Below are 12,912 nucleotides of genomic sequence, written 5' to 3' on the forward strand. Positions count from 1 at the left end.
GTCCACCTAAAGCCCATATTTACAAAAAACAGAGCAAACAGTTTTCTCGCATCGCTCAAGGTGAAGGTAATGCTTCACCTTTTCATTTTCATATGACTTATTATGGGCTTCAATCTCATGGTGAAAAATTAAAAAGTATATACACACATTAAAATCTTTTAATATGAAGTTGTGCAATGTCTTAAATTGATATGGCTAATGCCTATTAACTTCTCATCAGTGATCATGGATGGAATAATGAAAGAGGAGAACTACTAAAGTGAGTTTACAATCCAACATAGAAACTGACCCCCTGAGAGGGAAAACTTTTATATTCAATGTTACTCCAAATCCTCATTCTCAACTTATTACCAAAAGAAAAAAAAATCATTGTATGTTCTGATGACATTCAGTTTGATCTGATTTACACACCAGATGCTTGTCCAAGTAAATGTATTCAAGTCAAGTGAAATAAAGAGCAGAAAACACTTCATGAGAAGCAATGCAAAACGTGACTTTCAGCAAAGCCGTGCTGTCACACTGTGGCTAGACTGAGGGTTTGTCAACAGTCTGATGACACTGCATCAGAGACTTGTCTTTAACCACTTTGTTCTTTTCATGACCACAACTCAACACCTTGTGAGTGTTTGCAGCCTGGTAATGCACCGTGTCCCGAAACTGTGAACAACTGAATCTGTTCTGAGAGCAGAAGAAACTTCTATGAATGCAATAACTCTAGATGTTATCACGCTAACTACACATGTTATAATGTAACACTTTGTGTCATGTAAAACTCTGAAGTCAAGGTTATAAATGGCTGTTTTTGACAACTTTTGAGTTTACCTTTATAAATTTTACTTTTAAAAATTTACAGTCATCATTTCTTTGTGACTAAATCTAAGCAGGAAGGTTTTTTTAATCTCAATCTAAAAATATTTTTAATCAGTCAATTTTGAAATTGAAATTGAAAAATATAAATTGTATATTTCAAAACTATGTTTAAGTTGCTCCTGCCTTTTAACTGGACTTGGAGTATACATGCATAATAAACTGGACTGGGTTAAGAACACAGCTGCACTCTACAGGAAGGGCCAGAGTCGTCTCTATTTTCTGAGGACAATGCTCAGGATTTTTTACAAATCTGTTGTGGCCAGTGCCATCCTCTATGCTGTTGCATGCTGGGGCAACAGGTTGACGGTCACAGGTGCCAACAGGCTCAAACTGATCCGCAAGACCAGTAATGAGTGGAGATGGACTCCTTTAGGGTGTCTGAGAGGCAGATGTCGTCCAAGAAAAGAAGCACATTCAGTGAGAGACTGAGATTACCAAAATGCACCACTGAACAACACAGGAAATTATTCCTGTCTGTGGCCATCTCCCTGTACAATCTAATACACAGTACACAGTGCAATAGTTATACCCTTTCAACGTTATTGTTAAATGTCAATCATATATATTTCACCTCTGTAATATTCTTGATATTTATAATTGAGCAATTTATATTAGTGCTATGTCTTATATTTGTAAACGCTGTAATATATTGTATTATTTAATTAGTTTAATCTGTTACTGTTATTGTCTTGGAGAATCTGTAACCCACATAATTTCCTTAGGGATTATTAAAGTAATCTGATCCTGATTATTCATTTTAAATATGAATATCACACCAGACAGCTCCTATTATTCAGAAAGCACCTTTATTGCTTCAGTGCAAATTAGAAGGTAAGTAGCAGCCAGATGCTGCTAATCCACTGCATTTGAATAATTGCTCATCAGCATATGTGAGCAGCTCTATAAAAGTATGAGTTTTGTCAGTTTGCTGGTCTGGAGTATTCATGTGTTTGTTAACACAATGTCATAATGTTCCCAGGAACAGATGTCCCAGAAAATTCACCCCAGGGTCAAACTGTGCAGTGGTCAGAAAAAGCTCAAAAATCCAGAAGCTACATCTCAGACTCTACAGGCCTCAGTTAGCAAGTTAAATGTTAAAGGCCATGACAGTCAAGTTATAAAAGAGTTGAATAAGTGTGGCTTGTTTGGAAGGGTTGCAAGGAGAAAGTCTCTGCTCTCTAAAAACAGCATGACAGCATGGCTGCAAGTTTGGTAGCAAAGTTGCAAAGCATACTGCACGAACGCCTCATACCAGCTGTTAGTATGGTGGTGAAGGGGTGATGATTTGAGCTTGTTTTGCAGCTACAGAACCTGGGCCCCTTGCAGTCATTGAGTTTTCCATGAATTTCCTTGTATGCCAAGTAGTCTACAGTCAAAACTGAGTTTTGGTAATGCAGCAGGACAAAGATCCCGAGCACATCAGCAGAGCTACAACAGAATCAAGGTGTTGCAATGGCCCGGTCACAGTCCACACCTCAACCTGAAAAACAGTGCTGGGAACTTAAGAGAGCCTCACATAAACAAATACCACAAACCTCAATGAACTGACGAAACAATGTAAAGAAACGTCAGCCAAAAGTCCTGCACAACCGTGTGACAGACGAAGAGTCATACAGAAACAATTTGGTGACACTGTTGCTGCTAAAAGGTGGCTCTACAAGCTACTCACTCATGTACAGTGCTTAGTTTTTCAGAGTATTCTATAGATTCCTATGAAAACACTCTTTTCCACATGACTGTATGTCAGATAAAACAGATCTGATCTGTGAAGAGGATTCTGAGAAGAGAAAACATCTGGGGACCTGTCCCGAAAAGTTAATTTTGTTCATCTGGACATAGAGTTTTCAGTAGGAGGAACGCTCTGTCACTCATCCGAGTTCGACTTCCGACTTCTTCTGTCTCAGCTCAGTGCAGGTTTCCCCAACCTTTGTTTGAATTTAGACTTTACATATTGTCCAGTTTAAGGCAAAGGAACTGAAAAATGTGCTGAGGATAAATGATCAATTAGGCAGATGTAAATGAACAACAGCTGCAGGCTGGTGGCTCTGACATCACACCTGATGGAGACCTAGAAGGCAAGATTCAATTGTTTTGGAGTTTCTGAAGACCTTCTATGACTCTGGGGTGACATCAATCATTTTTTGTGGTGTGTTCTGCTGGGACAGCTGGGGCTTCCCTCTTTTCCCTGCTGGGATGGGCACGCACACGTCGCTGAGATGTGTGGTCTCAGGTAACTGGTACTGCTGGAGGCTGCAGGTGACATAGTCATACTATACCAGTGTAATAACTGAAATAACACAAATAGAAATGAATAAATAAACAGATAACATAGTCACATGAACAAGAGGAGCCTATAGAGATTCGAAGTAGCTGATCTTGCAAAAGCAAAATGTGTCCTGCACCACGATGCATTCAGGTCAGGTCTTTAAAATGAGGTATATACAACATCAGGGGAATAACAACACGTGATATATTACACCGTGCCATTATTTACTTAACAAAAACTAAGCCAAAATGCAAATTCTGTACTTTTTTCACACATGTCAATATTTTATTAATTTACTTATTTTTAAAAGGTGGTTTATAGAATTTAAAAAAAATTAGCTGCAATTGTTGTAACGCGAGCTATGAAAGACAACCTGCATCTGCACCTGTGGTCACTGGTCCTCACATCATGTTTGCAGCATGTTCTGAACCACAAACAGAGCAGTGCTAACTGGTGGGCTAGTGAGGTAGACACTGATGCTAGTGATTATTTAAGGTGGGGCTGCTGAAATGTTTAAAAGCTGAAGCCCCCAAAGTTTTATTTGTCTGTGACACAAATGAGCTCCAACCTGCTCAGGTAGAATTTAAAAACAGCTGAGCTGCACTAGATCTGGTCTCTGCTCATCTTGACTCCTCGTTTGGTAAGAACTTTTTATTTGTATATTTAAATCTTTTATAGACAACAGGCTTATTTTGAATAACTCGATCTCCTGCCACACTTATACTCACATTCACTAACCAGATATGGGCTTTAAAACATGCATCATCTGGGTTTTCTGACCATGAATATCGTGCATAAGAAATGTGCATGCACAGGCAGAGGCCTATCTTTTTTTATTTATGTTCAAATAATGTTCAATTTTAATTCCCCCTTTAGAGCATTTCATTTACTGAAGACATCTTCACCACCTGCTGTTCCAGACGACTGACTCGTGCCTGAACTCGTGCAGATTAAACAACCAACCACAGATCAGTAAAGCAAAAAGCACGGTAAGTGTCCTCATTTGGAAAAGTATGCTTAAAAGTTTCATAACTTTATAATATAAATAATTATATTTAGCAAGAATGTTGTCATGACTGAGTGCAATGACCGTTTCCCTCTGTAAGGTTCAATGTGTGGATGCAAGTAGAGAAGTTGCCTTTAGATACACCTCATGAACTCTTCAACTGAGACTCAAAAATCATCAACTGTATTTAAATTACTTAATTTGTTGTTCATTTTCACTCGTTTACCATATCTACCATATGTAAGTGAATGATTACAATTGCCTGTTTTAAAAATATCCAGTAATACTCTAAAAAACGTACACGATATTATTGTTCAACATGTCCTCCAGCGCCTCTCTGATAAGTTTGAAAATATTTACTGAAGAAAAAATTGACTGGTTTAGATGTTGAATTTTTTGAAGCTGTTATATTGATTTTCATTTTTTTTATTTTATCATTTAATGATTTAAAAGACTACATTAAAAGGAATAAGAAAGTAACGACAGCTGTTTTTGGTTATTTTTAAATGATGGTTGGCGTTTACTAGATGACCCTCAGAGCACCAGGAATGCTTTGCTTACGGCCACACATTGAACCGTAAATGGCGACGTAGACGCGCAAATTATTTTCTAGAGTAGATAGCGGGCCAAAATTAATATTTGAACTGAGGAGGTGCTTCGCAGACATATTTTCAGGCACTCTCCAATAACCGGCAGTCTTTACGGTGAGGACACACAAACATTAACCCGACTGGAACATGAAAATATATGACCTGTATTTGTGTTCGCTTCGTAGTTACACTGTTTAAAACAAGATATTAACCCTCCTGCACTCTAGGTGAAAAAAGTTACCATTTGTGGTAACTTTGGATTTTTGATTTTCAATATATCAGTCATTTTAAAGACTAGTTGCATGAAACTTGGCCAGGATGTGCATTTTAGCATTTTTTTTTTAATTCAATGATCCCCTCTATGGTGTGGTGTATAGTAAAGGAGATAAACATAAGGCTTAACTCCTACGTTCTAATTTCCATTTTGGGCCCATTAACTCCCATTATAATCACATATTTTCGATATACTGTAATTCTGACATGTGATAATTATTTTCTCGTGAATACCTAATGGATCTAAGCCTCAGCCTTCAAAATAAAGGAAAAATAGGTTTTGGATCAAATGAGCACAATATTAGGTACAGCACCACCATAGACATTTTCAGTGGTTTTGAATGCAGGACATGGTTATCTTACCCTGCAAAATGCATGACAATAAAACATCTAACCACCATAAAATGGTATTGTGTGTGTCTGTGTGTGTGTGTGTGCATGTGTGCATGTGTGTGTGTGTGTGTGAGAGAGAGAGTGAGAGAGAGAGAGAGAGAGAGAGAGGGAGAGAGATCAAAGGCCAAAGATGGTGTGTTTATGTTTTTTTTTGAACCAGAGAGAGCCTCCTCTCTCTTATTGGATGCATGGTATAGCATGTTGATTCAGGTGCACCTTTGAAGTTTATGAGAATACTTTGCAGCCTGGTCTTAGTGGTCATTTCTGCACAGACACGATGAAGCGTGCACTCAGTTTAGAGGAGGCTGTTGCTGCAGTTTTGCACTCTTCAGAAAGTGAAAAAGATTCCACAAGCAGTGGAGATACTTCTGAAAGTGAAGAAGAATTTTTGCCAGGCACTGAGGAGATTTGCAGCTCGTCTGAGGAGGAGGAGGAGGAGGAGGAGGAGGAAGAAGAGCAGGAGGAAGAGACAAGACAGGAGGATGACCAGTGGAGATCTAAAAATGGTAAAATCATGTGGCAACCCACACACGAAGAGGTCCTTCCATTTTTTCCTCCTCCAATTTTACCCCCAGGACCAACGCATTATGCCATTCGTAGGATCACCAGCCCTGTGAGCAGTTTTAATCTTTTTTTTGCTGAGGACATTATGGAGTTAATCCGGCATTTCACCAACTTGCAAGGAAACAGGTCAGTTAAAGATTGGAAGGACACAGATGAGGAGGAGCTGCGAGCGTACATGGGGCTTGTGATCCTGGCTGGCCTGTACAGGTCCCAACATGAGTCGACAAGAAGCCTGTGGGATGGGGAGACAGGGCGTCTTCTGTTTCCTGCCACCATGCCAAAAAAAAGATTTGAGCAAATTAATCGGGCAGTGAGGTTTGACGATCGTCTCTCCCGGCCAGGTCGCTACAGGGGGGACAAGCTGAGTCCAATAAAGGATTTATGGAGCAAATGGAGCGACCGCCTCCCCAAATTTTTCAACCCAGGGAGGGATATCTGTGTCGATGAACAGCTGGTCTCTTTTAAGGGCCGCTGTTCATTTAAGCAGTATATGCCCTCCAAACCGGCTAAATATGGGTTGAAGATCTGGGCCCTCTGCGATGTGCAGACCTCCTATGCCTGGAGGCTTCAAGTCTACACGGGAAAGTCTGCATTCGCGAACAGAGAGATGAACCAAGGCATGCGGGTGGTGCTGGAGTTAACAGAGGGGCTGCAGGGCCACACAGTCACCACAGACAATTTCTTTGCATCATTTCCTCTTGCAGAGGAATTGAGGAAGAGGAGGATGGCCCTGGTGGGCACGCTACGGTTGAATAAACCTGAGCTGCCCCCACAGCTTCTGAACATTCGAGACAGAGACGTTCAGTCGTCTGTCTTTGCATTTAGCCACAACAAGGCTGTCGTATCTTACGTCCCCAAAAAAAGGAAAAATGTTGTTGTGCTGAGCACCAGACACCGTGAGCCAAAAGTCCAGGACTTTGGGAAAAGAAAGCCCCACATCATCCTGGATTACAATAAATGCAAAGGGGCTGTAGATCATCTGGACCAGGTAAGCATAAGTAATTTATTTGCCAAATTGTTTACTGTTTCTCATTGTTATAACTGATAAAGTCAGATAATGTGATTATGATAGTTTTGATATGAGATGATAGTTTTAGACTATGATAGTTTTGATAGTTACAGAAAGGAGGGGGGGGTTGTCTAGTTTGTCTCTTGCTTATGGCTGTATAAATCTATTCGTGTCATCTGATAATTTCTTTTTGTTTTGCAGGTTTGTGGCACCTACTCCTGTCGTCGGATGACACGTAGGTGGCCCATGTGTCTGTTCTACCACATGATCGATGTCAGCCTCTATAATGCTTTCATCCTATTCACCGCTGTCGACCCTGAGTGGAACAGAGGAAAGTGGCACTTGCGGCGTCTGTTCATAGAGCAGGTTGGAAGAGCTCTTATTGCCCCCACCATGAAGAAGAGAACCTACCTGCCCAGAACACCATTTGCTGCCAGCCTGGTCTTACAGGCCCAGGGCAAAGAGGAGGAGCAGCAGGAGGAGGAGGAGGAGGAGGAGGAGCAGCAGCAGGAGCAGCAGCAGGAGCAGCAGCAGCAGCAGCAGCAGCAGCAGCAGCAGCAGCAGCAGCAGCAGCAGCAGCGTCCCACAATAAGAAACCAGTGCGCATCATGCAAACGGCGCAGAAGAATCCAAACGACCTGCTGCAAGTGTGGTGCCCCAGTTTGCAAAGAACATTGGAAAATACTTTGTAGTTCCTGTTATAAGATGTAAATTACATCTTTGTTCAGTTTTTTGTTTTGTTTGTTTAGCTCAGTTCAGTTTGTGTTTGCTATAAATTTACATCTGTGTTCAGTTTGTTGTTTTGTTTGTTCAGCTCAGTTCAGTTTGTTTTTGCAATAAATTTTCATTGTTCCAAAAATAATAATGCATCCAAATCAATGCTGTTATGAATTATTTATCCATTCAAGGCTGTAATAACCTCATGCCAAATATTTCCATTTGCAACTAATCTTTTGAAAATATTGCATATTATGGTTTTTTCAACCCCAAAAAACAGTTTTTTTTATGACAATAAAGCCATAAAAACCTAAAAAATATTTAAAAAATTATGAAAAATTTTATATCTGTGGTTAGGTCTGGAGTTGTTTAAAAGATCTGATGTGAAAAAAAATGAAAAAAAAATTCATAAATGATATTGCTATATCACCTTTTGGATGGGGACCATTTTGGGTAACGAGGGACATAGGAGGGTGTAAATTGTAAAAGCTCTTATTGCTCCAAAAATAATAATGCATCCAAATCAATGCAGTTATGAATTATTTACCCATTCAAGGCTGTAATAACCTCATGCCAAATATTTCCATTTGCAACTAATTTTTTGAAAATATTGCATATTATGTTTTTTTTAACCCCAAAAAACAGTTTTTTTTATGACAATAAAGCCATAAAAACCTAAAAAATATTAAAAAAATTATGAAAAACTTTATATCTGTGGTTAGGTCTGGAGTTGTTTAAAAGATCTGATGTGAAAAAAAATGAAAAAAAAATTCATAAATGATATTGCTATATCACCTTTTGGATCGGGACCATTTTGGGTAACGAGGGACATAGGAGGGTGTAAATTGTAAAAGCTCTTATTGCTCCAAAAATAATAATGCATCCAAATCAATGCAGTTATGAATTATTTACCCATTCAAGGCTGTAATAACCTCATGCCAAATATTTCCATTTGCAACTAATTTTTTGAAAATATTGCATATTATGTTTTTTTTAACCCCAAAAAACAGGTTTTTTTATGACAATAAAGCCATAAAAACCTAAAAAATATTAAAAAAATTATGAAAAACTTTATATCTGTGGTTAGGTCTGGAGTTGTTTAAAAGATCTGATGTGAAAAAAAATGAAAAAAAAATTCATAAATGATATTGCTATATCACCTTTTGGATGGGGACCATTTTGGGTAACGAGGGACATAGGAGGGTGTAAATTGTAAAAGCTCTTATTGCTCCAAAAATAATAATGCATCCAAATCAATGCTGTTATGAATTATTTACCCATTCAAGGCTGTAATAACCTCATGCCAAATATTTCCATTTGCAACTAATTTTTTGAAAATATTGCATATTATGTTTTTTTTAACCCCAAAAAACAGGTTTTTTTATGACAATAAAGCCATAAAAACCTAAAAAATATTTAAAAAATTATGAAAAACTTTATATCTGTGGTTAGGTCTGGAGTTGTTTAAAAGATCTGATGTGAAAAAAAATGAAAAAAAAATTCATAAATGATATTGCTATATCACCTTTTGGATCGGGACCATTTTGGGTAACGAGGGACATAGGAGGGTGTAAATTGTAAAAGCTCTTATTGCTCCAAAAATAATAATGCATCCAAATCAATGTTGTTATGAATTATTTACCCATTCAAGGCTGTAATAACCTCATGCCAAATATTTCCATTTGCAACTAATTTTTTGAAAATATTGCATATTATGGTTTTTTCCCCCCCAAAAAACAGGGGTTTTTATGACAATAAAGCCATAAAAACCTAAAAAATATTAAAAAAATTATGAAAACCTTTATGTGTGTGGTTAGGTCTGGAGTTGTTTAAAAGATCTGATGTAAAAAAAAATGAAAAAAAAATTCATAAATGATATTGCTATATCACCTTTTGGATGGGGACCATTTTGGGTAACGAGGGACATAGGAGGGTGTAAATTTTGAAGGGTACACAAGGGTTAAACCAAACTGCGGTAATTACCTGTCCAGCAGAGAGCTCAGGTAAATTCTTTCTGTCTGTCTTTGCTTTATCAGAGATCGTCTGTCTTTTCCTTTCGACTTGTCTCTCCGCGCTGTCTGCTCAAGTCAGCCCCCTCCTCTGCCGCGCATGTCCGACGGGGTCTGCGCAGCGCGTGCACCACAGGTGTGGGGAAGTACTGATTAGTGTTGCAGTTTCAAAATAAAAGCTGCCAAAAAGCGAAACATGCTGCCTTCAATGGTTCAAACCATATTCCAGGGTTTTTAGTTCACCATGTATAATGTTAAAACAAGAAAATAAAAGACAGATCTGAACGTTTGAAAACGTTTTGGAAAAATTCCATAAAAAATAGATGAAAAACAATGAAATTATCCTTTTATTTATGTTGATCCATTAAGTTGGTTCATTTTTTGTTACATAAGTTGTTTTTCAAGTTAAACTTGTGTGGGTTTCTATATAAGTCAATAAAAAACAACAAGCCATTAAAAATGAAAAGTAAACTCTGCCAAAGAAACTGAGAGACGGGACACGTGGAGTTCAGTTTGCAAATTTATCTGAAACAATAAACATCTATGAATAAAAGTTTGCTGGTCAGCAGCTTGTAAGAATACAAAAAAGTAAAAAGATGGTCATGAAAAGAAGCTACCATCTGTCACGTGGTTCTGTGTATTTACATTGCATACCATGGGGAAATAATCATTTGATCCCCTGTTGACAACACCTTTCTCACGATCATCATCACCCCATGAGGCAAGATCTTGCATGCAGCAAGATAAGAGGTCTTCGGTCTTGACTATGGTGGCACAAGACTGTAGATTTGTATTGTCCCTGTAGACCTCAGTAACAAATCCTTTGACACCTCTGCAGTCTTCCCCATGGTGGTGTAGAAGTTGGAATGGAAGAGACTGATACTGTAGAGGTGTGCTTTTTACACAGAATAAACTGAGATCAAGATTGTCTTTAAATGGCTAATTTATTCATTGTAATCCAATCTGTGGGAGCCAGAATTCTGGCTTGGTTATAGGGGATCGAGTACTTAGTTCAATCAATGACATGCAAATCAGTTAGTATGTTTATGTGATGTGTTGTTTTCTGGATTTGGTTGATATTCTGTCTCTGCATTAACATGAAACTACCATAAATATTAGAGACTGTTCATTCCTTTGTAATGGAGCAAAATTACAAATTCAGCAGAAGATTAAATAATTAATCCACTTCGACAATGACAAGATATTTTTTCTGCTCCAAATTCATAATTTGGAAAATGTTCCTGTTTTTCTTTCTCCAGGAAACAATGAGGATCCTGTTTGCCTGTTTGCCGCTTATGGTGCTCTTTGCCACTGGACTCTCAAAACCAGCCAATCTTAAACCCAAACCAATTGAGAAGCGTCAGAATGAAACCCCTTATGAAAAGTTTAAACGACAGCATGTAGATGCCAAGATGACTGCGAAAAAATGTGATGCAGAAATAAAAAACAAGCAGATCTACAATGTTGACAACACTTGTAAGGACACAAACACGTTCATCCTTAGTGATTATGAAAAGGTCAAAGCCATTTGTAATGGTCATGGGTCACCTCATAAGAATGCTTGCTTGACAGAGAGTAAAGCAAAGTTCAGTATTGTTAAATGTGAACTAAAGAATAATGGAGGCAGGAAACCCAACTGTCAGTATAAAGGCAAACTTCTCACTAACAGAATTGTTGTAGTGCAATGTGGAGGATTACCTGTGCACTATGAGAAGGACATAGTGACTTTTGAATCCAATAATGCAACTATAGGAAAAATCCCCATGGACTCTACTTCTGTACCCACAAATATACATGTCTGAGAAAACAAAAGAGCAACATTTATCCTCAGCTCTAACCAAAAGTCGCTGGAAACATCTTGTTCGTTACAAGTTTTCACTCGAGCCTGTCTTATCAGTAACTGTTACATTTAACATGTGACCAGCTTCACACATTTCATTAAATAATATAAAACTGTTTTCAAACTATATTCAACCCACCAATACTGATATATTAACTGTACCGACTGTAGGATGCTGTGTAGAAATAATATCTTCAATCAAACTTGCTTTTAATAAAATATTTTTATTTGATCGCAGAATAAGTATGTAGTACATGTTTTGCTTTGTTTATTGACATATTTTTTCTTCAATTTTTACCATCACCAGTCACAGGACTCCTAAGGTGAAATGTTCATATTCAGCACCCTGCCTCTCAGATGTTTTTTTGTTTTTAATGTTATTAAATTTTATTGCTTTTGTTTTCATTTCATGCCAACATTTTATTTCTATGATGAGCTTTAAAGCATCAGAATTGAAATAAAGTGACCAAAAGGCAAAAGTCTAAATATCGTTGCTATCACTCCTGCTGCAAAGATCAGGGTCAAACATTGTTGGGCTTCCTTCTGTGTACACACCTGCATGAAGGAGTGTTAGGGCCACATTAAGAAAACAAATATTACTGATTACTTGGAGAATAAAGTCAAAATTATTATTATTATTCAAGAATAAAGTTGTAATTCAATTTAGAGAAACATGTTGAAATGTGGAGATTGCCATTGTTGTTTCAAGACAAACTACCACATTTGCTTTACTGCCTGCAAAATGCCTTGTTTACATGACTTAATGAAATAAACTGATCGCACGTCTTGTGATACACCAAAAATCCTCTGTATTGAAATCGGATGTAACCATTGATAATCATGCAGCTGTTCATTTTCTGTCTCACCAGATGCAGTGAAGTATGATTTCACTAACTCAGAGGGTGTAGCAACTGTAGCAGTTTGTCTTGAAACAACAAATGTAATCTCAACATTTCATTTTCCCCCAAAATAGATTTTCTACTTTAATGTTGAAATTTCTACTTTATTAAACACTGTCTCACAGACAGACTGTAGCTTGGAGACAAATGAGATGAGCGGAACATCTGCCGGAATATACAATCACAAAAGAAAAGTGAATTCACAAAGGGAACACACACACACACACACACACACACACACACACACACACACACACACATTGCAGAGAGAGCTGCAGTCTCCAACAAGATTTAAATTATGGCAACTTTTAGTGGAAATAGCTGACTGCAGCATCACGATGGCACTAATGTAAAGGGTTGATTGACATGGATTGACAGCAACATCTGCAATTAAAGTACCCAGTGCAGCACCAAAGTGCTGTACAGTAAATAAGTAAAAAAAAACAGTAGAATAAAACAAAACAGAATAAAATAAA

General features: G+C 37.9%; 1 long non-coding RNA gene across 1 annotated transcript in view; it reads left to right on the forward strand.

Moving 5' to 3' along the window:
* The window catches only part of LOC146492252 (uncharacterized), a 90,468-nt gene that overhangs the window by 36,014 nt on the left and 41,542 nt on the right, over window positions 1–12,912 (forward strand). The gene's annotated exons all lie outside the window — the stretch shown is intronic.

This window comes from Neolamprologus multifasciatus, chromosome 23, assembly GCF_963576455.1.
Source record: "Neolamprologus multifasciatus chromosome 23, fNeoMul1.2, whole genome shotgun sequence".
NCBI classification, from domain to species: Eukaryota; Metazoa; Chordata; class Actinopteri; order Cichliformes; family Cichlidae; genus Neolamprologus; species Neolamprologus multifasciatus.